The following is a 26,466-nucleotide window of genomic DNA, read 5'->3' on the forward strand; positions in this document are numbered from 1 at the left end:
CTTCTTAGTGCACAATCAGCACATCCTAACAACCTCATCAGAAGTATACCAGTGGGCCAATCTTCGGGCGAGGAGGGTCTGTTCCACTGACTCCGCCTTCGAATCACAAGCAGAGGATTTACGACACAGATTCCAGCAACGTGGCTATAGTAAGCAATGTATTGATCGAGCAGATTTGAGAGCTAAATCGGAAAAGAGGTCTGACCTTCTGTTTAAGAAAAAAAGACAGGATTCTGTTGATGAGATCCGACTGATTACCAACTTCCACAAACAATGGAGAGAAGTACGGGTGGTTTTAACCAAATATTGGGGTGTGTTAAGGTTGGATCCTCAGTTACAAACTTGGGTTCCCCAATATCCGCGTATCACCTACCGTAAAGCTAAAAACATCAGGGACCATCTAGTTCGGAGCCACTATTCGCAGAAGGATCCAGGCCTCTTTGGCACAAAAGGTGCACCTTGGGGTAGTCGAGAATGTGGCAAGTGTGTGGGCTGTGCCAATATGGGCAGGGCCACAAACTTTTGGGATTCGGGCCACAATAGGGAATATAAGATCACACACCCCATAACATGCACCACAGTAGGTGTTATCTACTGGTCAATTTGCCCCTGTGACCTTATATATGTTGGTCTAACATCTAGGGAATTCAGGCAGAGAGTTAGGAAGCACATTCTCTCTATCGAGGCTGCCAAAGAAGAACAGGACACATTGCAGCTTAAGACATTGGCTAGGCACTTTAAGGAGTGGCATAACTGCGATGGTACCCTCCTAAGGTTTAGGGGGATCGATCCAATCATTGTGTCCCCCAGGGGTGGCGATTGGAAGAAGATAATAGGTAAAAAAGAAACAAGGTGGATCTACACCTTGAATACCAACGCCCCCCTAGGTCTTAATGAGGGTAACAGTTTTGTCCCCTTTTTGTGAGGCACCTTGGTAAGATATGGTCTTCTTGACTATCTCTCCTCTTTCAACACATTCCATCCTAGCCCTGAAATAGACATGTTCCGCGGTTCTTCCTCTGACCCGGTGTCCCACAGTACCGACTGTTTTTAGCAGCTATTAACTTTTAACCTTATTATTATATGTTTCCTTTTCTTTTTAACTGCTTGTGGCGAAACCAACCTCGCCACTGGATTTTGGAGGGGCCTGGCTTCCAGCCTCTTGCCTCAGGATTATGGCCCATACTAACTTTAAAGGAGAAGACAGACCGGCCGCATAGCTTAAATCTGTCTTTGGAATTGTATTTTATGTTATGTGAGGGTACCCAGATAGCTAATTTTAGTGTATTCGTGTAGTCTGAGTGCCATTCACCTAATAATATGCACTCAGACTTGAGCTATCTGGGGATATGTTAAATGTCTGTGTTTACTGTAAGGGTTGTGACATTGTATGTTTACATAGTGATTCCTGTCCTGTTGTCCCCACATGTGTATTGGCGATTTCCCTTTGTCCTGAGAAATAATTTAATTACTCCTCGGGTGTCTCCAGGGCAGAGAGGAGGAAACCATGATGCATTGTGGGGATGTCTGTGTATCCTGAATTGCTGCATATCTGTCCTGTGTCACAGTCTTCCATCTGGTCCCCTAGGGGCGTGTCCACCAGATGGGGACCTGCATAAATACGGGCAGGTAGCCCTCAATAAAGAGTGCCTGTTTTATCCTTCATCATGTTGAGGCTGGTGTTTGGGTAACTGATCAACACTGGGGGATTGCTATACGCTGAAGATTTGCTATACTCCCCTGGCATAACTACTAGCTCTTGTCAGAGCTGTTCCTGCTCTCTGGCTGTAGGAGAGGTTCACCCACTGGAGCCTTGTCGTAGGTCCAGTGTGGGTAGGAGTCGATGAGGCCTCAACCAAGCTTTGGCGGTTAGTGGGGTCTGCAGCGCTTACGGTGTCAAGTGGAGTGCTTGGAGACCTTGGGAAGCACTAGGAGCATCTATTGACGGAGGTACCCGGTCGGGGTGCTAGGAGATCCGTTACACTGCTTATTGTATTATCAGTTATATGGTTCTCCTGTTTATCTCGTTCATGTGAGTCTTGTCTCTTTAGAATTGCTAGGATCAGTCGATGTCCATCAGCCAAGCTGTTAGTGCTCAGCATCGTTGGAATTGGATATATTGTCTGCTGCAATTTGCCCATTCAGGGCTTCCACTCTCCCTTCCCTCCTCCTTTTGTCATCTGGTCCTGTCTGATCTTTGATACATCTTCTCTCTACTGGGTTGTCAGTGCCGAAGTGGATTCTCATCTGGAAGGATTTGGACTGGGCTGTATGGTTTACAGCCCACCTCTACCTTATCAGAATAACAGTTCTGTATATATTAGTATTGGATAGGTGTTATCTCTGGGCCATTCCCTGTGGACCTGGGCTAATACCATTTGTTCACATGTCATGTAATGATACATATACAGTATATTATTTATTTAATTATTTATATATAACCAATTTTTTCTCACTCTTTTCACTTGCATGTCACTTCCTGCACTCCCCCTTTTCCTCACCAGCACCATCTTTCTGTCATGGGCACTACTTTTTTTTTATTATCCTGTCTTAGCATATACGTAACAATAGTCTTTTAGGCTTCCTTGCTGCAATATTATATACAGGTCTTTGCTTTGCAGCCTTAATTTTATTATTATTATTGAATCACACTGAATTGTGACTATTGTTGCGGTGCCATTGGATTCCTGTCCATCGCACCTCACCTCTAGGCAAACACATTATGGAGTACGCCCAGGTTCCTTTACATGAACTTTCTTAGATGTATTGTTATATGAATTGGTTTTAATGGTTTAACTTTGATGTATATATACAATACTGTTCAAACTGTGTTTGTTGAACTATGACCAATGCGCATTGGCAGCCTTTGCCATGACTTAATATGGCGCTATTGCCTTCATATGGGCAGATCACATGACTTGCTGGCTGGTGTGGGAGGTCCGGGACCACTGTCATGTGGTGATCGTCAAATTTGAGGGTTAATGCAGACTCTTTTATCTTTGGAGCGCATGCTCTATGACTGGGGGCATTAAGAGTACCATGAGGGAAGTTCGCTCCTACACCGATACTCTCGCGAGATCCCCGATGTGTGCGGTATGACGTCCTGCTGTTAGGTCCCTGCTTGTAATGATGGGCGCACGAGCGGAGGTTCTTCTTTGTGGTGGTATTGTGCGCATGTCTTCATCGTTGTGTGTGTATTGTGGGAGACTTCCGGGTTCGGCGACTATTGACAACACCTGCATGATTACCTGGGAGGTCTCCTGGTCTGCATGTTTTTCTATTGGCTGTCTCTGTGGGAGGTCTCGAGTGTTTGGGAGATTCACAGAGGTATTTATACCGGGTCATTATTAGGAGTAACCATACGCCCCCTGAAGAAGCAAGGCGAAACGCGCGTCGGGCAAGGAGCCATCTTTCTATCCTCTGTGGTCAGTATAGGTTGTTCCACCGTCTATTGTACTTTATATTGCTGGTTGCAGGCGGATCAGCGTTTGATCACTGACTGTGATCACTAGGCTGACCTTCCTGCAACATTATTGTGACTTTATGTTCTTATATTTTTGTGATGTGTGGCGGTGTAATAGGGACGCTGTGCTTTCTGTGTAATTACTTATTGGCATTACAACCATTTATTACACTTTGTCCCATTTTACCCTATGTACCATATTACTTATCTGACATACCAGGATTTGGGATTGTTTGGTTGCTCCGTGCACTTGTCACTTTATCCTCCTGCATCCTTTTACTATTGATTGAAACCGCTGTATATGTAATATTTATTATTGTATCTTTCTATTTAATAAAGATTTATCAACTATATATGTGTGTGACTTTCTAGGTTTTCTATTTATGTACACACATATTTTCTTACATGCCAGCCTAACATCTTTGGTTATGTACACATGCCTAAAAAATAATGTTATTGCTGCAGCCACTGTTGTAGCAGCGGCAGGAAAAATTGATGTTTTCAAGGCAGAAAGGTGACTAAAACATTGCGGCTTGAACCCTAGTTGGTGGCAGAGAATTCACGAAAGTCATCTGTTATGCAGACATTAAATACAGCAGCGTGGGGACCATTTTGAGGCCAATGCATGTCATCAGGCCTTTTGTTAGTCAAACGTATCCCCCACTGTCAGTCCCTTCGGGATCCATGCCTCATTCATCTTAATGAAGGTGAGGTAATCAACACTTTTTTGACTGAGGCGACTTCTTTTGTCAGTGACAATGCCTCCTGCTGCACTGAAGGTCCTTTCTGACAGGACACTTGAAGCGGGGAAGGCCAGAAGTTCTATCGCAAACTGGGATAGCTCAGGCCACAGGTCATGCCTGCACACCCAGTAGTCAAGGGGTTCATCGCTCCTAAGAGTGTCGATATCTGCAGTTAAGGCGAGGTAGTCTGCTACCTGTCGGTCGAGTCGTTCTCTGTGGGTGGACCCCGAAGGGCTGTGGCGATGCGTAGGACTTAAAAAGCTCCGCAAGTCCTCCATCAACAACACATCTGTAAAGCGTCCTGTCCTTGCCGCTGTGGTCGTGGTAGGAGGATTACTTTCACCTCTTCCCCAGTTAGATTCCCGTTGTGCTGTGACATCCCCCTTATAAGCTGTGTAAAGCATATTTTTTTGTTTGGTTTTGAACCGCTGCATCTTTTCTGACTGTCGTTAATTTGGTAACATTTCTGCGACTTTCTGCTTATACCGGGGTTCTAGTAGCGTGGCCACCCAGTGCAGGTCGTTCTCCTTCATCCTTTTTATACGAGGGTCCCTCAACAGACATGACAGCATGAAAGACCCCATTTGCACAAGGTTGGATGCCGAGCTACTTATTTCCTGTTCCTCGTCCTCAATGATGTCATTGACGGTCTGTTCTTCCCCCCAGCTACGTACAACACCACGGGTGTCAGATAGGTGACAACAACGAGCACCCTGGGATGCATACTGTGGTTGGTCTTCATCCTCCTAAAGACACATTCCTCCTCTGACTCCTCTTACTCATACTCCTCTTGCAGCGTTGCCGCAGGTCCAGCAAGCGATGATGACAAGGCTGTTTCTGGTGGTGATGGTGACCACAGCTCTTCCTCTTCACGCTCATCTACAGCCTGATCCAGCACTCTTCGCAGGGCACGCTCCAGGAATAAAACAAATGGGATGAGGTCACTGATGGTGCCTTCAGTGCAACTGACTGGGTTTGTCACCTCCTCAAAAGGACGCATGAGCCTACAGGCATTTCGCAGGAGCGTCCAGTAATGTGGCAAAAAATTTCCCAGCTCCGCAGAGGCTGTCCTAGCACCCCGGTCATAAAAATACTTGTTGACAGCTTTTTCTTGTTGGAGCAGGGGGTCGAACATTAGGAGTGTTGAATTCCAACATGTCGGGCTGTCGCAAATCAAGCGCCTCACTGGCATGTTGTTTCGGCGCTGAATGTCTGAAAAGTGCGCCATGGCCATGTAGGAACGCCTGAAATGGCCACACACCTTCCTGGTCTGCTTGAGGATGTCCTGTAAGCCTGGGTACTTAGACACAAAGCGTTGTACGATGAGATTCAACACATGTGCCATGCACGGCACATGTGACAACTTGCCCAAATTCAATGCCGCCAACAAATTGCTTCCATTGTCACACATCACTTTGCCGATCTCCAGTTGGTGCTGGGTCAGCCACTGATCCACCTGTGCGTTCAGTGCGGACAGGAGTGCTGGTCCGGTGTGGCTCTCTGCTTTCAGGCAAGTCAACCCCAAGACAGCATGACACCGTCGTATCCGGGATGTGGAATAGCCCCTGGGGAGCTGGGGAGATTCAGTTGATGTGCAGCCAGACGCCACAGCAGAAGAGGACTCAGCCGAGGAGGTTATCGAAGAGGATGGAGTAGGAGGAAAAAAAATTCGTCCGGGTACCTTCCACTGTGGTGTCCCAATAGCGACAAATTTTTTGAAGGCCTCAGACTCCACCAGCTGGTATGGTAAAAGCTGGCGGGCTAAGAGTTCCATCAAGCCAGCTGTCACACGTCGGGCAAGGGGGTGACTTTGACATTGGCTTCTTACGCTCAAACATTTCCTTTACAGACACCTGACTGTGGGCAGATGAGATGGAACTGCTCAAGATGAGTGGCGGGTGGTTGAGAGGGGGCAAGGAGGACAGCAGTGGTTGACGTGGCTGAAGATGCTGGACCAGGAGGAGGATGGTGGCTTTGAGTTTGTGTGCTGCTTGTACTCATGTGTTGATCCCATTGGCGTTTGTGATATGAGATCATGTGCCTTCGCAAAGCAGTTGTACCGAGGTGGGTGTAGGACTTCTCACGACTCAGTTTCTTTTGGCACAGGTTGCAAATGGCATTACTGTTATCAGAGGCAGACTAGCTCCTTGCGACGACCTCCCCCTGCTTCCAACTCGTCTCCTCCTTCTCTCTGTCTCCCCTTCTGAACTTTCCCCCTCTTCTTCTTCTCTTCGAGCAGGCACCCACATGGCATCCATGGACACATCGTCATCATCAACCACTTCACTTGTATCTGACACCTCAGCAAAGGAAGCAGCAGCGGGTACAACATCATCATCACCATCACACTGTACGTCCATGTGTGTAATGCTACATGACTGAGACATATTCCTGTTATCTACATCCCCTGGCAATAATGGTTGCGCATCACTAATTTCATCCAACTGATGTGTAAATAACTCCTCTGAGGGATCAAGTGAAGCGGCTGTGGTGGCTGTGGTGGTAGTGGTGGTGGTGGCAGCGGGTGGGAGAGTGGTAACTTGAGAGCAGGTGACCAAAGCTGAGCTGGAGGAGTTTGGTGCTTCAAGGTTCTTAGCAGAAGCTGTTGAAGATTGGGGGTCCTGTGTAAGCCAGTAAACTATTTTCTCTGAATTTTTGGGGTTCAGGGTACGTGGCCTCTGAACACTGGGCATTATTCCAGGGCCAGTGGAAATCACAGCACCACGACCACGACGGCCCCTGCGGGGTGGCCTGCCTCTGCCTGTTATTTTTTTTTAGATAAGTTGTACTATGCGTGCAAGGTACTGTGCCACCCTATATAAGTGGTGGGCAGTGGGAACAGTACAGTCTGTGTGGGCCTGATACACACTGGCTTGCAACTGAGATTATATCACAAAAAATAATAAATATCATTTTTTTTATCTACAAGGTATTTGTGAGTGACACCCTGTAACGGTATGAGTGGTGGCCTGGCCAGTGGCCACAGTACAGTCTGTGGGCCAGACACACAGTGGCTTGAAACTGCGATTATATCACAGAAAAATAATAAATAGATTTTTTTAAATCTGCAAGATATTTGTGAGTAACACCCTGTAATGGTATGAGTGGTGGCCTAGCAGCAAGTGGCCACAGTACAGTCTGTGGGCCAGACACACACTGGCTTGCAACTGGGATTATATCACAGAAAAATAATAAAAAAAAATTTGTATAATCTGCAAGGTATTTGTGAGTGACACCCTGTAACGGTATGAGTGGTGGCCTAGCCAATGGCCACACTACAGTCTGTGGGCCAGACACACACTGGCTTGCAACTTGGATTATATCACAGAAAAATTATAAATTGATTTTTTTTTATCTGCAAGGTATTTGTGAGTGACACCCTTTAACGGTATGAGTGGTGGCCTAGCCAGTGGCCACAGTACAGTCTGTGGGCCAGACACACACTGGCTTGCAACTGCGATTATATCACAGAAAAATAATAAATTGAATTATTTTTTTCTGCAAGGTATTTGTGAGTGACACCCTGTAACGGTATGAGTGGTGGCCTAGCCAGTGGCCACAGTACAGTCTGTGGGCTAGACACACACTGGCTTGCAACTGGGATTATATCACAGAAAAATAATAAATATATATTTTTTTATCTGCAAGGTATTTGTGAGTGACACCCTGTAACGTTATGAGTGGTGGCCTAGCAGCAAGTGACTATAGTACAGTCTGTAGGCCAGACACACACTGGCTTGCAACTGGGATTATATCACAGAAAAATAATAAATAGATTTTTTTTTTATCTGCAAGGTATTTGTGAGTGACACCCTTTAACGGTATAAGTGGTGACCTAGCCAGTGACCACAGTACAGTCTGTGGGCCAGACACACACTGGCTTGAAACTGCAATGATATCACAGAAAAATAATACATTCATTTTTTTTATCTGCAAGGTATTTGTGAGTGACACCCTGTAACGGTATGAGTGGTGGCCTAGCAGCAAGTGGCCACAGTACAGTCTGTGGGCCAGACACACACTGGCTTGCAACTGGGATGATATCACAGAAAAATAATAAATATAATTTTTTTTATCTGCAAGGTATTTGTGAGTGACACCCTGTAACGGTATGAGTTGTGGCCTAGCCAGTGGCCACAGTACAGTCTGTGGGCCAGACACACACTGGCTTGCAACTGCGATTATATCACAGAAAAATAATACATAGATTTTTTTTATCTGCAAGGTATTTGTGAGTGACACCCTGTAACGGTATGAGTGGTGGCCTAGCAGCAAGTGGCCACAGTACAGTCTGTGGGCCAGACACACACTGGCTTGCAACTGGGATTATGTCACAGAAAAATAATAAATTGAATTATTTTTATCTGCAAGGTATTGTGACACCCTGTATGAATGGTGTGCACACAGTAATGTCTGTGGGCCACACAATCACTCACTGGCTTGCAAATGCGATTATATCACAGATAAATAATATAAATTTAATTTTTTTATCTGCAAGGTATTGTCTGTGACACCCTGTATAAATGGTGTGCACACAGTACTGTCTTTGACTGAGCCTGCAGCCTCTCACACACGAGCAGCCAGGCAACTAAAATATATATAATATATATATATATATATATATATTATATATATATATTTAAAAATAAAAAAAAAACAGGGCTTTTTGGGGTGCTGTCAGGACGCTGTCCATACAGCAGATAAGTCTGTGGACACAGAACACTGCCCTAGCTAACGCTTTCCCTATTAGATTAGCAGCAGCTACATTCTCCCTCCTCTCAGTAAGAAAGCAGCTTCCGAATGAATCTAAAATGGATGCTGTCAATTTGGGAGGGTCTGGGAGGGAGGGTCTGCTGCTGATTGGCTGGAATGTGTCTGCTGACTGTGAGGTACAGGGTCAAAGTTTGCTCAATGATGATGTATAGGGGGCGTACCGAACATCGCATATGTTCGCCCGCCGCGGCGAATGCGAACAAGCAATGTTCGCCGTGAACTGTTCGGGACATCACTACTGGAGATATGGTCTCCAGTACTGCGCACAATACTCCAAATCAGGTCTCACTAGTGCTCTGTAGAGCGGCATAAGCACCTCCCTCTTTCTACTGGTAATGCCTCTCCCTATACAGCCAAGCATTCTGCTAGCATTTCCTGCTGCTCTATGACATTGTCTGCCTACCTTTAAGTCTTCTGAAATAATGACCCCTAAATCCCTTTTTTCAGATACTGACGTTAGGACTGTATCACTGATTTTTTTTATCTGCTCTTGGGTTTTTATGCCCCAGGTGCATTATCTTGCACTTATAAACATTCAATTTTAGTTGACAGATTCTTGACCATTCCTCTAGTTTTCCTAAATCCTTTTCCATTTGGTGTATCCCTCCAGGAGCATGAACCCTGTTACAAATCTTTTTGTGTCATCAGCAAAAAGACACACCTTACCATCGAGTCCTTCTGCAATTTTGCTGATAAAGATATTAAACAATATGGGTCCCAGAACAGATCCCTGAGTTACCCCACTGGCAACAAGACCATGGTCTGAATATACTCCATTGACTACAACCCTCAGTTGTCTGTCCCTCAGCCACTGCCTAATCCATTCAACAATATGGGACTCCAAGCACAAAGACTGAAAATTATTGATAAGCCTTCTATGTGGGACAGTATCAAAAGCCTTACTAAAGTCTAGATAAGTGATGTCTACTGCACCTCCGCATTTATTATTTTAGTCACCCAATAAATAAAAAAATCAATAAGATTAGTTTGACATGATCTCCCTGAATTAAACCCATGCTGTTTTTCATCTGTCAATCCATGGGATTTTAGATGTTCCACAATCCTCTCCTTAAAGGGAGTCTGTCACCTCCATATGGCCATATACAGTGCTTACATGGCTCTGTAGCACACCTATACAGGATTGTTATGGTACCTTTGTTCTTTTCTTTAGACCAGCACCAGCAGGAAAAACGAAGTTTAATTCATATGCAAATGAGCACTCGCAAGTGCCCAGGGGAGGAATTCAGTGTGTAGGTGCCCAGGCTGCTCTGCCTTCTTTTTACTTTACTCCTCCCCAGCCTCTGCCTTTGCCCGCCCTCCAAGTCCAGGCCTATCGATGAGGCAAGAGACTTGGAGGGTGGGCAAAGGCAGAGGTTGGGGAGGAGCAAAGTGAAAAGAAGACAGAGCAGCCTGGGCACCTACACACTGAAAGCCGCCCCTGGGCACTTACGAGTGCTAATTTGCATATGAATTAAGCTTCGTTTTTCCTGCTGGAGCAAGTGTAAAAAAATGAACAAAGGTACAGTTACAATCCTGTATAGGTGTGCTACAGAGCCATGTAAGCACAGTATATGGCCATATGGAGGTGACAGACTCCCTTTAAGTATGGTTTCCATTAATTTCCCCACTATTGATGTCAGGCTTACTGGCATATAGTTGCCCGATTCCTCCCTACTACCTTTCTTGTGAATGGGCACAACATTTGCTAATTTCCAGTCTACTGGGATGATTCATGTTTCAGTGATTGGTTAAATAAATCTGTTAATGGTTTTGCTAGTTCACCACTAAGCTCTTTTAATAGCTTTGGGTGTATCCCATCAGGCCCCTGTGACTTATTTGTATTAATTTTAGAAAGCTGACTTAGAACCTCTTCCTCTGTAAAGACACATGCATGAAAAGATTTATTAGTCTTCCTTCCTAACTGAGGTCCTTTTCCTTTATTTTCCTTTGTAAAAACTGAACAGAAGTATTCTTTGAGGCAGTCAGCTAGTTTTTTTTATCTTCTTTTCTTCCATATACCTTCCTTCTTTCATTTTTAATCTGTTAATTCCTTGTTTTAGTTTACTTTTTTCATTTATGTATCTGAAGAATGTTTTAGCGCCTTTTTTCACTGACTGAGCTAATTTCTCTTCTGCCTGTGCTTTAGAAGGTCTTATAACTTGTTTAGCCTCTCTCTGCCTAATCTTATAAATTTGCCTGTCATCCTCGTTTTTTTTTTTTTATAATTACTAAATGTTATCTATTTGTTTTTAATTATTTTGGCCACTTCTGCTGAGTACCACAATGGTATCTTTCTTTTTTTGTTTTTACTGACAAGCTTAATGCAATTTTCTGTTGCCTTCAATAGTGCCACTTTTAAGTAGTCCCATTTCTCCTGGACTCCAATGAAACTGTTCCAATCTGATAGGGACTCGTATACCACTAATCTAATTTTAGAAAAGTCAGTTTTTCTAAAATCTAAAACTTTTGTTTTTGTGTGGTGTGACTCAGTCACCATACTTATAGTAGACCACACTGACTGGTGATCACTAGATCCCAAGCTTTCCCCTACAGTAATATCAGATACCAAATTCCCATTTGTGAATACTAAATCTAAAATGGCCTCCTTCCGGGTTGGCTCCTCAACTACTTACTGGAGATAATCCCAGTAAGGAATTTAGAATATCTGTACTCCTGGCAGCACTAGCTATTTTGGTTTTCCAGTTTACATCAGGAAGATTAAAGTCTCCCATAATGATAACTTCCCCTTTTGATGTCATTTTAGCTATTTTCTCAACTAGTAAATCATCTAATTCTTTGACTTGGCTAGGTGGTCTATATATCACACCTACACGAGTTACCTTATGATTCTCAAACTGCAAGGTAACCCAAACTGACTCTAAATTGGTCTCGCTAACTTGTATTAAATTAGATTTTATGCTATCTTTCACATACAGGGCCACCCCTCCCCATTTCTTGCCTTCTCTGTCTTTCCTATATAGAGAGAACCCTGGTATTGTTATATCCCAGTCATTACTCCCATTAATCCATGTCTCAGTAACAGCCACTAAATCTATATTCTCAGATGCCATTATAGACTCAAGTTCATTGATCTTATTCCCTAAATGGCGAGCATTTGTAGACAAGACTCTGAGCTTGTCATTTCTTAACCTCTGTGCTACTGGCATCTTCTGGCATTGTTCCGGGGGGCAGTCGGACTGCTGGATTATCACCCTTTTGCCCCCCTTTCCTAGTTTAAATTCTCTTTAGCAAATACTTTGAGCTGTTCACTGAGGACATTTGTTACCTCGAGAGAAAGATGCAAACCATCTTTCTTGTACAGTTCTTTTCCATTCCAACGATAGCTAACATGAGACACAAAGCCAAACCCTTGGTTCATACACCATTCACCAAGCCATACAATGAATTCCTTAATGCACATCTTCCTGTCATGCTGAAGGTTATGCACAGGCAGAACTGCAGAGAATGAAACAGTTGATGCAACCTCCCGTGTATAATTTCCAAGTGTGTGAAAATCTTCCTTAACCTTTGAAACCTCATTGCAAGCCAGATCATTTGTCCCAAGATGGACAAAAACATCCACCTCCCTTTCCTGCTTTGCTTTCCTAACAATATTAAGGATATGTCATCTATCTCTGCTAGCGGTAGCACCAGGGAGACATCTCACAGCACCATTTTCCTCCAACTTCACACCTCTTATGATAGAATCTCCCACCAACAGCTGCTTACTATCAGTCCTTACCTTCTCCTTTTTGTCTTTGGTTGCAGTCTTGCATGCTTTTGTCATGGGAGATGATTGTTCCTCACCCACTGTGCCTGAACCATCCTTCATGTTGCTCTTGCGCTCTGAAAGAGCTGCAAATGAATTATGGAGAGCCACAGACTGTGGGACTTGTCTTCTATCCACAACTCTCAGTCTACCAGAACCTGCATTAACCCATCTTCCATTTCTAGGGGGCCTCTGTGGCAGTGGCATTGCAACGTTCCCAGCCTGAGTTTGGTTAACGGTTAATTTACAAATCCCAGATTTCAAAAGTGAAATTTTCTGCTGCATTATGGAGAGCTGTCTACAGATCAGACAGCATCCAAACCTTCGAAGAGTGGAACCTGAAATAAAAGCACAACAATTCCTGCCCAGAACCAGGTCTGCCATTTTAAAGAGGGGAAAGATTTTAAACAAACAAATCTTACTTTTTTAGATTGTATCCACCTCCAGATTACCTCCTGAGTATCTCCTGAATATCTCCAGTGCACTTATAAAAGCAGCACTTTGAAAATGTGACAATATCATCCAGGTAAGCCGAAGCGTACCGACGATGTGGACGAAGCACAATGTCCATTAGTCGCAGAAAAGTGTCGGGGGCGCCATGCAGACCAAAGGGTAAGACCTTATATTGATACAACCCCTCAGTCGTGATAAAGGCAGTTTTCTCTTTGGCAGCCTCCATTAAGGGCACCTGCCAGTACCCTTTGGTGATGTCCAAAACAGAAAAATACTGGGCTTGCCCTAACCTCTTGATGAGCTCATCCACCTGGGGCATGGGATACGCATCGAATTTGGAAACCTCATTAAGTTTTCAAAAGTCGTTACAAAACTACAACGTGCCTGTCCGGCTTGGGCATCAATACTATAGGACTGGCCCACTACCTCTTTGACTCCTCAATGACGTTTAGCTGCAATATTAGCTGTACCTCCTCTGATATGGCTTGTCGCCGAGCCTCAGGTACCCAGTATGGTTTTAATCAGACTTTCGTCTGAGGCTCAGTGACAATGTCATGCAGGATTATGGAAGTGCGTCCAGGGAGGTCCGAGAACAGGTTCCAACTAATGAATAGTGATGAGCGACAGGGGCAATATTTGAATTTGCGATATTTTGCGAATATTTTGTAGAATATTTGTCATATATTCGCAAATTTGAGAATTTGAGATTATAATCTTGATTGCGAAAATCGGCAATGTATTATTCGTGTAATGAACTCAAAATACTGGCGTGGGTCACTTATGCTACATTTTTCAAGCTGGTATAAGTTTCCTGAGACTGGAGAAAATGGTTGGCACGGCAGAACATTAGAATAGCTTTATATGCAGATAGATTGCTTCAATATATTTGCGCTTGCAAATTTTCAGCAATTAATGATGCGCATATTTTTTCGCAATACGTTCTACTTGTGACATCTCAGCACAATGTCTGTAGCATGTACAGTGAGGAACAGAATTATTTGAACAGCCTGCGATTTTGCAAGTTCTCCCACTTAGAAATCATGGGGGGGGGGGGGGGTTCTGAAATTCACATTGAAGGTGCATTCCCACTCTGAGAGAAATCAGGAAATCAAATTGTATGATTTTTAAAAGAATTTCTTTGCCTTACACTGCTGAACATAAATATTTGAGCACCTGAGAAAATCAGTGTTAATATTTGGTACAGAAGCCTTTGTTTTCAATTACAGAGGTCAAATGTTTCCTGTAGTTCTTGACCAGGTTTGCACACACTGCAACAGGGATTTTGGCCCACTCCTCCACATAGATCTTTCAGGTTCCTGGACTGTCGCTGAGCAACATGGAGTTTTTGCCCCCTTCAAAGATGTTCTATTGGATTCAGGTCTGGAGACTGGCTAGGCCACTCCAGAATCTTGATATGCTTCTTACGGAGCCACTACTTGGTTATCCTGGCTGTGTGATTCTGGTCGTTGTCATGTTAGAAGACCCAGCCAGAACCCATTTTCAATGTTCTGAGTGAGGGAAGGAGATTGTTGCTCAACATCTCACAATAAACAGCCCCATTCATCATATCCTTAAAACAGTGCAGTCGTCCTGTCCCCTTCACAGAAAAGCACCCCCAAAGCATTATGTTACCACCCCCATGCTTCACAGTAGGGATGGTGTTCTTGGGATGCAGCTCATCCTTCTTTTTCCTCCAAACACGACGGGTGAAGTTTTGACAAAAAGTTCTACTTTGGTCTCATCTTACCACATGACTTTCTCCCATGCCTCATCTGGATCATCCAGATGGTCATTTGCAAACTTCAGGCGGGCCTGGACATGTGATAACTTGAGCAGGGGAACCTTCCATGCAATGCATGATTTGAAACCATGACAGTGTAGTATTCTAACGACAGTGACCTTTGAAACTGTGGTCCCAGCTTTCTTCATGTCATTGACCAGCTCCTCCCTTGTAGTTCTGGGCTGATTCCTCACCTTCTTATCATTAGTGATACCCCACGAGATGAGATTTTGCATGGAGCCCCAGTCCGAGGGAGACTGACAGTCATCTTTAGTCTCTTTTATTTAGCCTAACACCCTGCACTGGAACCTCTCAGCTATACTGCAGATCAATCTAACCTACACTGACCATCTCCCCCTAACTATCTGAATTATATATATATATATATATATATATATATATAAAAAAAAAAATATATATATATATATATATATATAAGTTAACTGTCTAATGTAGTACAACAAAGCACAGAGCACAGCAATGATACTGCTGTCTCTTTCATAACTGCAATAAACTTTAGAAAATAGCTGCTGGGGAGGTTCTTATATACTAAGGGGTAGGCAACTTTTCTATTGGTTGCTAGGAATGTTGCTAAGCTATGACAAAGCCTTCTCATTGGCCCACAATCTAGAAGAAGGGAGGGATGATCACCTGATGTGTAAAAAAAAAAAAAGAAGAAAAATAAAAGCTAATATTTATCATTACAAATATATAGCACTATATTCTAAATATTCGCAAATTCTCGAAGTGGCGATATTCACAATAAAAATTTGCTTTTCGAATATTCGCGCTCAACACTACTAACAAATTCCCTGGCCTCCTGAGTCTGTTTAGAGGAGAGGCTGTCAGCAATTTTTACTGTGGCAGCCACCTCTCTTGCATCAGACAGAGGGGCCGGTACCTCTTCTCCCTAAAACCCGGCCGCGGGTGGCAGGGTTCCCTATCTTTCCACGGTTTGAGCAAATTCACATGGTAAACGTGCTCTGGATTTCGCCACCCTGGCTGGTGTAGCTTGTAGTTTACATCTCCAATTTTCTCGAGTACCTCGTAGGGCCCCTGCCACATAGCCAGGAACCTACTGTCCACGGTCGGCACCAGAACTAAAACCCAATCACCCAGATTAATAATCTGGACCCGAGCCTGCCGATTATATACCCGACTCGGCTCGCTGAGCTGCCTCCAAATACTCCCTAACGAGAGGCAACACTATCTCTATCCCATCTTGCATCTGGGTAACGTACTCAATGACACTTTTATGTGGAGTGGGTTGTTGTTCCCACGCCTCTTTGGCCACGTCCAAGAGACTGCGAGGGTGTCTGCCATATAGCAGTTTGAAGGGCAAGAACCCAGTAGAGGCCTGGGGTACCTCTCGTACTGCGAACATGAGATAGGGCAGAAGAAGGTCCCAGTCCTTCCCATATTTAGCCACCATTCATTTTAACATATTTTTTTATGTTTGGTTAAACCTTTCTACCAGACCGTCCGTTTGCTGATGGTAATTGGACGTCTGTAGCTGTTTTATGTGCAGCAACTTACAGAGACCCCTCATCACCTTGGACATAAAAGGGGTCCCTTGATCGGTCAGAACCTCTTTAGGTAGTCCTACTCGGGAAAACATCTCCATTAATTCCTTAGCTATAAGTTTGGCTGAGGTATGTCGCAGTGGCAACGCCTCCGGGTACCAGGTTGCGTAGTCTAGAATGACTAAGATGTGTTGATGCCCTCTGGAGGACTTCGGTACTGGGCCTATGAGGTCCATAGCTATTCGGTCAAACTGTACTTTGATAATCGGGAGAGGTACTAGGGGACTATGGAAATGTGGATGGGGCTGGTTATCTGGCAGGTCAGGCAAGACTTACAAAACTCTTCCACTTTTTTCTGCAGCCCCAGGTGACCCCCGAGAATGTGTTGGTGGGATAGATCTAATACAAGCTTGCGATAAGTCTTGGGGACCACCAACTGTTCAATAGGCTCACCCCGTAGTTGGTTTACCCAATACAACATATCCTGATGAACCACAAAACTGGGAAACACTGACTCTGCCCCAGGTTTTTATAGCTTACTATTTACTATTAACACATTTTCCCAGGTGCGGGATAGGGTTGGGTCCCGACATTGGGTGGTACCAAAATTATCCCCGGAGACTTTGAGGTCTGCCAATTCAGGACCCGGCGGCATTCAGGACTTAGCGGGGTTGTCTCCCCATCTTCCACCAAAGTGGTGGTCACCCCTACTGCTGGCCCTTCGATCTCAGGTTCTTAGGGTTCTGGTCTCCCCCCTGAGCTGGGCCACTCTGCTAGGTTTACCCCTGTCTCATGGGTATCAGTCACTTTCATAGCAAGCCACAGTGCCGGGATGCCCGGGAAGTCTCTCCCTATTATGAGTTCATAATTCAGATTTTTGGCAACAGCCACCTCGTGGGTCCATCTACAGGCCACCGTAGTTAGAGACACCAGCACAGTGGGGTAGTCTTTTAAGTCTCTGTGGATGCACATCACCCTGACTTTCCGGTCAGTATACTCAGTAGACCGCACCAGGGTAGCCCTTACTAGGGTCACCAGAGTCTCCGCCGGAGTGTCTCCCACTTCCACCTGGCACAAATGATCTAGAGACTCTAGGGAACCTATTGCACACAGCCTCCTGACATATAGAGACTGACGGTAGCCATCGTCAGTGTCCATGGGCTTAACCCAATGGGAATAGTCAGCCCTTACATGTCCAGACTCCTGACACCGCCAGCTTACTATCGGAGCCAGGTCTGCCATGGGTACATCCCGGGAAGGTTTTATCGGCTCAAATCTCTGAGCCTGGGGTGGATATTTCCAGGGTTTGCTGACCCCCTCCCAACAGAACCCTCCTTTAGATTCCTGGTAGCTTCATAGCATTCCACCAGGTCCACCATCTCAAGGGCATTGCCAGGAGACACCTGACCGATCCAGTGCTGGAAAGGGTATGGCAAAGCCCTCCAGAACATATCAGCTAGCAGACAGCATTGGGACTCAGCACGTCAGGCTGTAGCCATTTTTGCAAGGGGTGAAGTAAGTTATAATACTTGGGTCTTGCAGGCTCAGCCAGGTTGAACCCCCACTGATGCACCAGCTGGGCCCGGACCAACACATTCACCCCCAGTCTTGCCAGAATCTGAACCTTGACTTTCTGGTAGTTGGCCGCTTGATCGTCTGGCAAGTCAAAATACACCCGCTGGGAATCAGATGCCAGGAATGGTGCGACGACCTCAGCCCACTGATCATGGGGTAGATTTTACCTGATGGCCACTTTCTCGTACATCGCCAGGTAGCTTTCGATGTCGTCTGCGAGGGTCATCTTAGGAATCACGGCACGGACTGCTTTCCAGGCATCATGGATGCTCAGGGTTGCTCCTGCTGTCTGCAAAGCCATCACATGTTGTAGCAGCAACTGGTTAGTCTCCTGCTGCTGCTTATTAGCTTCACTTTGCTGCAGGTTTGTCTCTCGCTGCTGCAGATTAGCGTCCATGGGGGCTTTCACAACAGCATTTTGTCGTGGGGCACTGGTTGTCATACAGCTGGTTTAATGTATGACATACAACCTTGCCTGAAAAATACAGAAACCAAAAATATCGGCGTTCACACCAGCCTCACTGCTTATGCACACATCCTCCACCAATTGTGGGGTTTTGGTCTGGTAGACAGGATTAGCGGATGCAGTATAGAGCCAACAACAAGTTCTTTGGATCAAACAGTTCAGTGTTTTATTCACACTTTAGGCAAGTGACAAAACAAGCAGTCATAATCAAGCAAAAAGTGACCTTGCGGTGTTGGTGTTAATTCACACCATGCGGCATTTCTGCCTCAAAGAGTCATTGACCATAGCAGCACCAGCCTGTTTTCACACCAAACAGGTAGCAAGCCTTCATCCAGACACAAGGCTCCCAGATCCCAACACAGAGACATGGCTTCTGAGCCCAGCTGCCTATTTAAGGACAGAAAGGTGCTGCCAAAACCCAGACTGGCACTTAAAATCCAGTCTGGTATCTGACCTCATCTGGCTGTAAATCAGCCCAGCAGCACATGCTGGGAGGAAAATACCTATTTTCCCAGACCAAACCTCTCACTGTGTCACAATACATAGACTGATATAGAAATGGCTACCACTAGGTTCCTGCCCGTATGAGTAGGGAGTCCATTCACAGTTGTCCCTCTTGGTATAACCAAAGAACGAAAAAGACTGCATGATGCGCTCAAATACTCCCGTTTTGCGTACTGTGGCCCTAGTACCAACGGAAGTGTGGGGGTGTCACATACTGTAATCCCTCCACGATACTATGAGACGCCAGCAAATAGAAGGGTGGCTTCATCCTGTAATCCCTTCCCAGCACCAAGGTCTAAATAAAGCTTTTCGCACAGTCACTTTAATGAACTAAACAGGTAGCTAAACATTTATAAGGCAGCACACTAAGCCTTAGGACACACCAAACTAGGAGGAGGAGCCGGTTCACTCTCATATCTCCATGAGGGATACTCTCTCTAAACACACATTAGCAGCAAGGGTTACCTTTGACGGTGTTAGATCTTGTGACTTACCACTTGGTTACCCTTTTGTAGCTAACACAAGGTAACATAAGAACCATTAGTATTGACGTCCTCAGAGGCAGTCCATATGAGCAGTGAAGTAAAGTACTAGCTATCTGGCTAACTGCATAATTTTATTAAGGTGCATGCAAAAAGTGCATAGATCACATTGCAGTACCCTAAATAGAGTCCATACAATGGACGAAAGTGCTTGAACATTGCGGAAATGTTAAAACATTAGTGCAAAAACATAACACAAATACAAAAAGCAAATCATTTTTACATTAAAGACCGCAAAGAGCTTAGATATACGTTTGAGTCTATTCCATTGGTGCTTAACTTGTTAAGTGCACCAAACTGGAACAAATAGTGCAAGAGTCCTTTGTAATACACAGGAGGTAGTAATTTCATTATTTGTAATCCACATGGTTATAATATAAAATGGCAGCAATTGTAATAAGAATCCTTTTTGCAAAGGGGGTTCCCACTTAACCTAAGAAGGGGAAAACAGGATTAGTACTGTTAGGCACAACTTGGAGGTATTTTAAAGATGGGGGAGTCATAACAATGTATGTCCATCTGGGTGAGAGACAAACAGGGGGCAATAAAACAACATAAAAGCAATGACCCTTCATGTCCAGTCCATGTTGTGGCTCCTATAGTCCATGATCTTCTCCTTTTCTTTACTTGATGTGCCTGAAGTCTTCCTCGCCACTGGAGCTGCTGAAGTTCATCAGATGGCGCTCCTGCCTTTTGTAGGCAAACTTGCAGCACTTGCGGTGCTCTACTGACCTCCAGTGGAGGTTTCTGGTACTGATTGGGTCGTCACACTGGTGAGGGCTGCGGCTGCGGCTACTTGCTGTTTAACGTTGCTGGAACCTCCTGCTGAGACAGGAGGTCTCAGGATCTCCGGCTGTAAAGGTTGTGGCTAAGTAATCTCCAATGGCGACGGACCCCCGTAACCTCTCACTGGAGCAAACACAATTTTCCAGGGCAGCTGGTAATTAACCACCATCGGGTTGTAGGAGAAAACGGCGGCTGTCAGATATCTCAGCCCGAAAGTTGGAGGCGGTGGTAGACCTGGGATCAGTAGGTCCGGCTGGGGCTGGGGTTTCTCTTGGAAGAAGAGGACTCCTTCTGCGGTATCCTGGAGGCAGCGCACACGTCATGCGGCTGCTGGATCCTCCTGCCAGCTCTCACCGACTGGCATAGGGACAAGTAGCTTAGACAACATGGTCCCTCCGGTGGCAAACAGTCCCTTAATTGAGCTCATAGAAGCATATTCACCGTGGTCTCCCGCGTATAGGCTATGGCAGCCCTGAGGAAGGTAAGGGCGTTTAACTGACCTGTGCCCGACAAATATCTCTGTGCCGTCCTCATCGTCCGCCAGGAAACCACTGCCTCTTTCGATGGAGAACAACAGTACGGTCCTTCGACGTTGTTCTAACTGCAGATCCCCCGGCCGTGGGTTGTCTAGGACCTGGATCACCCAGTGCTCAATAGCTTTTTTTTATAGTCCCACATTGTATGGGTATGAAACGTTACTTCTAGGAGAACCATAGGGTTCTGTCTAGATGGAGTAGAGCTCTTCCTGGTGCGGTGAAGTTGATTTCTTTGTCCTCCTGGGCACTTATACTGAACACTTTTTTTCCTTCTGCTGCAAGAATGGTTAATCTGTGAAGGCGGGCTATTTTGTTCCCTCCCCTCTGCTGGGTGAATGTCTTCCTCTCAATACACAATGCCCAAATCCAAGATGGCTGCTTAACCCCTATTTTGCCACAGTGCTGCAACTGATGCAGATTCACACTCCCCTTCTTTTTCCAGAGACTTAGCGATTATTGTAGGCCTATAGCAGCCAATTTTTTGCAATGCCCTCTATCGCGTCCCAGGTGTAAGAAATGCCTGAGTAGTGTAGTGCGGCCTAAATGTCTCTTTATGTGTCACGGTGCTCCTACCTGGATACTGCTGGACCCCAGGCTTTGGCTCTGAAGCAAATAATAGGGGGAATAATTGAGGGATTGGAAAGAATAAGTTGAGTCCAGACCTGATGAAGTTCAATGGTAGCTTTACTTTGAATAAACGTTTCTTTAAACAGTTTACAGGCTTTGCCTTGTTTCCAGCAGGCTGTAGCATTAAACTGGCAGGAAAACTGAACTCTGCTAAATCCTTCTCTCAGCCTGCGGTACTGACAAGCTGACTTGATAACTTGACTTCTACTTTATTCTGCACTTCAATTTTAAGTTGAACTTATCTTTAGCCAAGGAAAAGGTTAGAATCCTGGCAGCTCCAACATGGAGTCTTAACCAGCACAAACCAGAACTGCCCCACTACCTTCTGGGGGGGGTGGAATGGTCAGTTCCACTCTATCTAACTTTAGCTGTGCCGTGTTTGCTGCCACTTGCTGGTGAAACAGGCACATTACATATTAACAATTGCATAACAAGATTAGGAATGCACATTGTGGAAGACCTGGACAAAAATACATAATATCACACTAGCCCATTAAACTAGCCCATTAAAGACAGTAGCAGGGTACAGGCCTGATGACACCACTCTGGGATGGTACACATCCTACACCGGGCAGCCCTCTGCCGTATTTTTTAAGCCTAAGGCTGGGTTCACGTCACGTTTTTTCCTCTCTGTTTAACATATACTAAAAGTGTATACGTTAAACAGATGCATCAGACTGATGCCATACAGTGGCATCCATTCACCATAGATTTCCATTGTTAAAGGGAATCTGTCACCTCCTTTTTACGATTTTAAGCTGGCACCATCGGTATGTTGAATAAAGTACCTTATTTCCAGGACTCTTCCTTTTACTTTTTCTTTGTTTAGTAGTTTTGATATAAAAGCGATTTTTATGTTATGCTAATTAGGGTCCAAGGTGGCCAGAGGGGCATTTTTTTCACTCTCCGGTGCCCAGTGACGCCCCCCTGAAGTGCCCAAGAACGCCTCCTGATCTCCAAATAACCTCCCACAGCCAGGCAAATGGTTCCGCCCCCTCGCCACATCATAGTCTACCTTATAGAAATGCCCGTCCTTCTTCCTGTCTGCGGCCAGAAAACATGCGCAGGCGCAGTACCGCCTGCGGCCTGCACGATCATCAACGTCCTGAGGGCAACAGCGCTCAGGTCACATCACTGGGCTCGGCGCATTCCCAGTGAGACTTTTGAGGCTGTTGCCCTCAGGAGGTTGATGATCGCGCAGGCTGCAGGCGGTACTGCACCTGCGCAAGTTTTCTGGCCACAGACAGGAAGAAGGACGGGGCATTTCTATAAGGTACCCTATGACGTGGGGAGGGGGCAGAACCGTTTGCCGGGCTGTGGGAGGTTATTTGATAATCAGGAGGCGTTCTTGGGCACTTCAGGGGGGCGTCACTGGGCACCGGAAAGTGAAAAAAAACGCCCCTCTGGGCACCTTGGACCCTAATTAGCATAACATAAAAATCGCTTTTATATCAAAACTACTAAACAAAATAAAGTAAAAAGAAGAGTCCTGAAAATAAGGTACTTTAGTCAACATAGCGATGGTGCCAGCTTAAAATGGTAAAAGGAGGTGACAGACTCCCTTTAAAACTTTTTTACTGGACTGTGTAGGATACAAGAATGTGGTGTGCTGCATTTCTGTATCCTTTTTTTTTCTAACATATACATCAAACAGAGGCATAAAAAAGTTATATGAACCCATCCTAAGTGATACAGAACAATGCAGTTGCCCAAATCCTGTGCACCATTTCATAAATTTAGTGCAAACACCCAATGCAAAACTGGACTTGAAAGTGACATGAAAATGACCTCAAATGATGCCCCCCAAATGCCATAGAGTTAAAAATACCCCTCATGAGAATGAAGGGGCTGCAGTACTGATTTAGCACTATATCCTCTTCTAAGATTACTCTTGCATGCACCACTGTGCTACATTTGGTATCTGTACAGCATGTAAAAATTTACACCATCTACAGGATTAGTAAATCTGCCTCTTTAATTGTATAAGTCATTGTAAACCCAAGATCACACACAAAGGAAACAGATGAAGCATCTAAGACTTCTTTTGACAAAAAAGTGGAAACATGCTCTTACCTTATGATCACAGTAGCAGACATTCAGACCCCTCAGGGACCTCAAAATATATGGTAAGTAAAAAAAAAAAAAAATGATTAGCTGGCAGTATTTATACATCTGACAGGTCCATGCAGAATTTATTCAGTTGCTCCCCCCCAGATATAAATATAATGGTGGCTTCTAGAAGAAGGCAGGTTAAATTGTTGCTGTGGTTCTAGGCCTCTAGATGGACTAGTTCTAGAGAAATGCTAATTCCAATTCTACCATCATCACCGATGAAACACTTGCTATGCGGGTAGGTGCAAATATAACCCATCTATTTATTTCTGACCTGGAACAGCTTGTCCCTTTTCTTCTTTTGACTAGATGTCCTGTCCTCTCTCATTTGTCTGTAGAAAAAGCATGAGTTTGTTAAAATTTGTGACATATTTAGTTTCAAAGCCATATTCTGCAATTCTAACAAGAAGTAGATTGAAAATGAATTGTAATGGCATCTGAAGGAGATGCAGGAATTTAACTGTGCGTTCAGTGGAAAATAAATCCACCCATCTACCACCTGATTTTTTATCCCACAAATTCGATCAAGCATAGCCAAATTGACAAGAGGATACTTTTCAAGGAATAGAATTAGCAGCAATGTATCCTGAGCTTTTACAATTTTACTTAAACTCACATAAAAAGTAACCTATTCCCATTTACATACTTTTGAGCAAATATTGTTGCATACATTGCTGATGTCTTAAAACTTTCTATAACTAAACATATTCAAATTTCATATTTTTTTAAAAAAAATTCCCAGAGCTTTACAGAATAGAAGGCTCCTGTCCAAACACGCATACAAATCGCGGTTGCTATTTAATATAATAATAGGTGCTTTTTTCATCAGAATAAGGCAAGGGCTGCATTTACAATAAGATTTAATATTTGTGGTTATGCTTATTGAATTGCTTGTAGGAAAACAAATGATGCAGGAAATTATTTAAAATGTATAAATTAAACAAAATATTCATAGAACAAAATACAAATAAATCCACATTAGCTTTTGCATTTTTCTTTTTTATCCAATATGCAATTTTTTATATATTTCAGGGTTTATTTTTAGTATACCACACTTGGGACATGTTGTCATGTACTGTTCTGAACAGGACGGTACATTGATATTTCTTTTTTTTTATTTCTTTTTTTATGAATTGTACAGCTTTGAAGAACCTTTTTAGCATGTAGCCTTCACATGCAATTAAAGAGTGTTTCCCAACCATGGTCCCCTGGTCAGGGGTTCCTGAGAACATAGAAGCAAGACGTGTCATTTTTACAGTAGGGATAGCAAACTGATCTCACACTGCTTAAACAGGTTTTTGGATAAGTCATCAGTTTGTGATCGGTGAGGGTCCAAAACCCAAAAATCAGCTGTTTGAGAAGACACCGGTGATCCTGTGAGCACCACATCCTTCTCCTTGCATACCAAGCACAGCGCTGTACATTGTACAGAGGCTGTGCTTGGTATCACAGCTCAACCTTATTCACTTCTATGGGGCTGAGCTGCACCTAGGCCTGATGAACGTGTCATCACTTGGCCTAGAGAAAAAGCAGCAAGAAGACTGAAGTGCTGTGGCCAGCACCACTGCCTTCTCAGCTGATTGACAGAGGTCCTGGACCCCACCAATCAGATACTAATATCCGAGGATAGGTCATCAGTATTAAAATCTCAGAAAACCCCTGTAAAGATGCTTGACACTAATATGCTAATTTAGAATAGCACATCCAAGCCAGAATTTAGTGCTAAGCAAGATTTACCGTATAGAATGCTTGCATCTTTTACTAAAAAAAAATTGGGTAAACATGGACACAGGGGTTCTCTGAGAATGGAACATTTTTGGAGGAGTTCCTCTGTAGGAATGAGATTGGAAATAACTGCAGTAATGCATCTGGAGATCCCAATATTTAAGTGTTCTTGCATGGCAAGACCACTTACCGTGATCTCATATATATATTCATATTATTATAGCCAAATTTACCACCCTAACTCCTCCCACAGTTTTTACACTACATAGACATTATTATACCAAAAGGTGTGGATTGTTCCCGATTGGTGTGCTATTACTTTGTGGAACGATTCGCAGAATGGTTTACGAAATATCAACATATTTGTGGAAAAATGTATCCCATAGGAATGAATGGTGGAATGTTCAAAACTAGAGTGGGAGCTGACAAATCAGGACATGGTTTATAAACTGCCACCACTCCCTCATTTTCAAGCCCACCTACACAAATCTTATATCAACACATTCAGCTATCCCTGCTGCCACTAAAAATGTCCACGGCTAAGCCATAGTCCTGGTAGTTTTCACAATATAACCATTTGTTTGCAACTCATGCTGCACATTTACATTTATTGAAGCTCCACTCTAGCCACCTCAAATTTGAAGGGCAATTTCTAAACTGTGACTGTGGCTTCATTTTTAATATTTCAGAGACATTCTATGCATCAAAATGTATGTCTGGGTCTTGTGATTCTCACAATATAAAGCGCTTCACTGTAGGATTTATATTTTTTAAACTACAACCGTTTGAAGATGGCAACCGCAAAAAGCAGTATCATCACAATGTGACTGACTTGGAGTTCTTGGTTGTCAAACTGGAGTCCCCTGTACAAGCTTTGATCGCCGTTGTTTGCAGGCTAACAGATTACAGTATTGGCCAATTCCTTACTAATCTGCTGGGCCTCTTGGAATCTTTGGAAAGAATGGTTTGCCAACATATAATATTCTGTGGAGATTTCAATCAAGATTTTCTGTCCAGAGCAAAGAAGCCAATAGCTGACCTTCTTCACTCAAGAGGATATACCCAACTGGTCTGGGCAGCCACCACAGA

Source organism: Bufo gargarizans, chromosome 1 (assembly GCF_014858855.1).
Source record: "Bufo gargarizans isolate SCDJY-AF-19 chromosome 1, ASM1485885v1, whole genome shotgun sequence".
Classification (NCBI taxonomy): domain Eukaryota; kingdom Metazoa; phylum Chordata; class Amphibia; order Anura; family Bufonidae; genus Bufo; species Bufo gargarizans.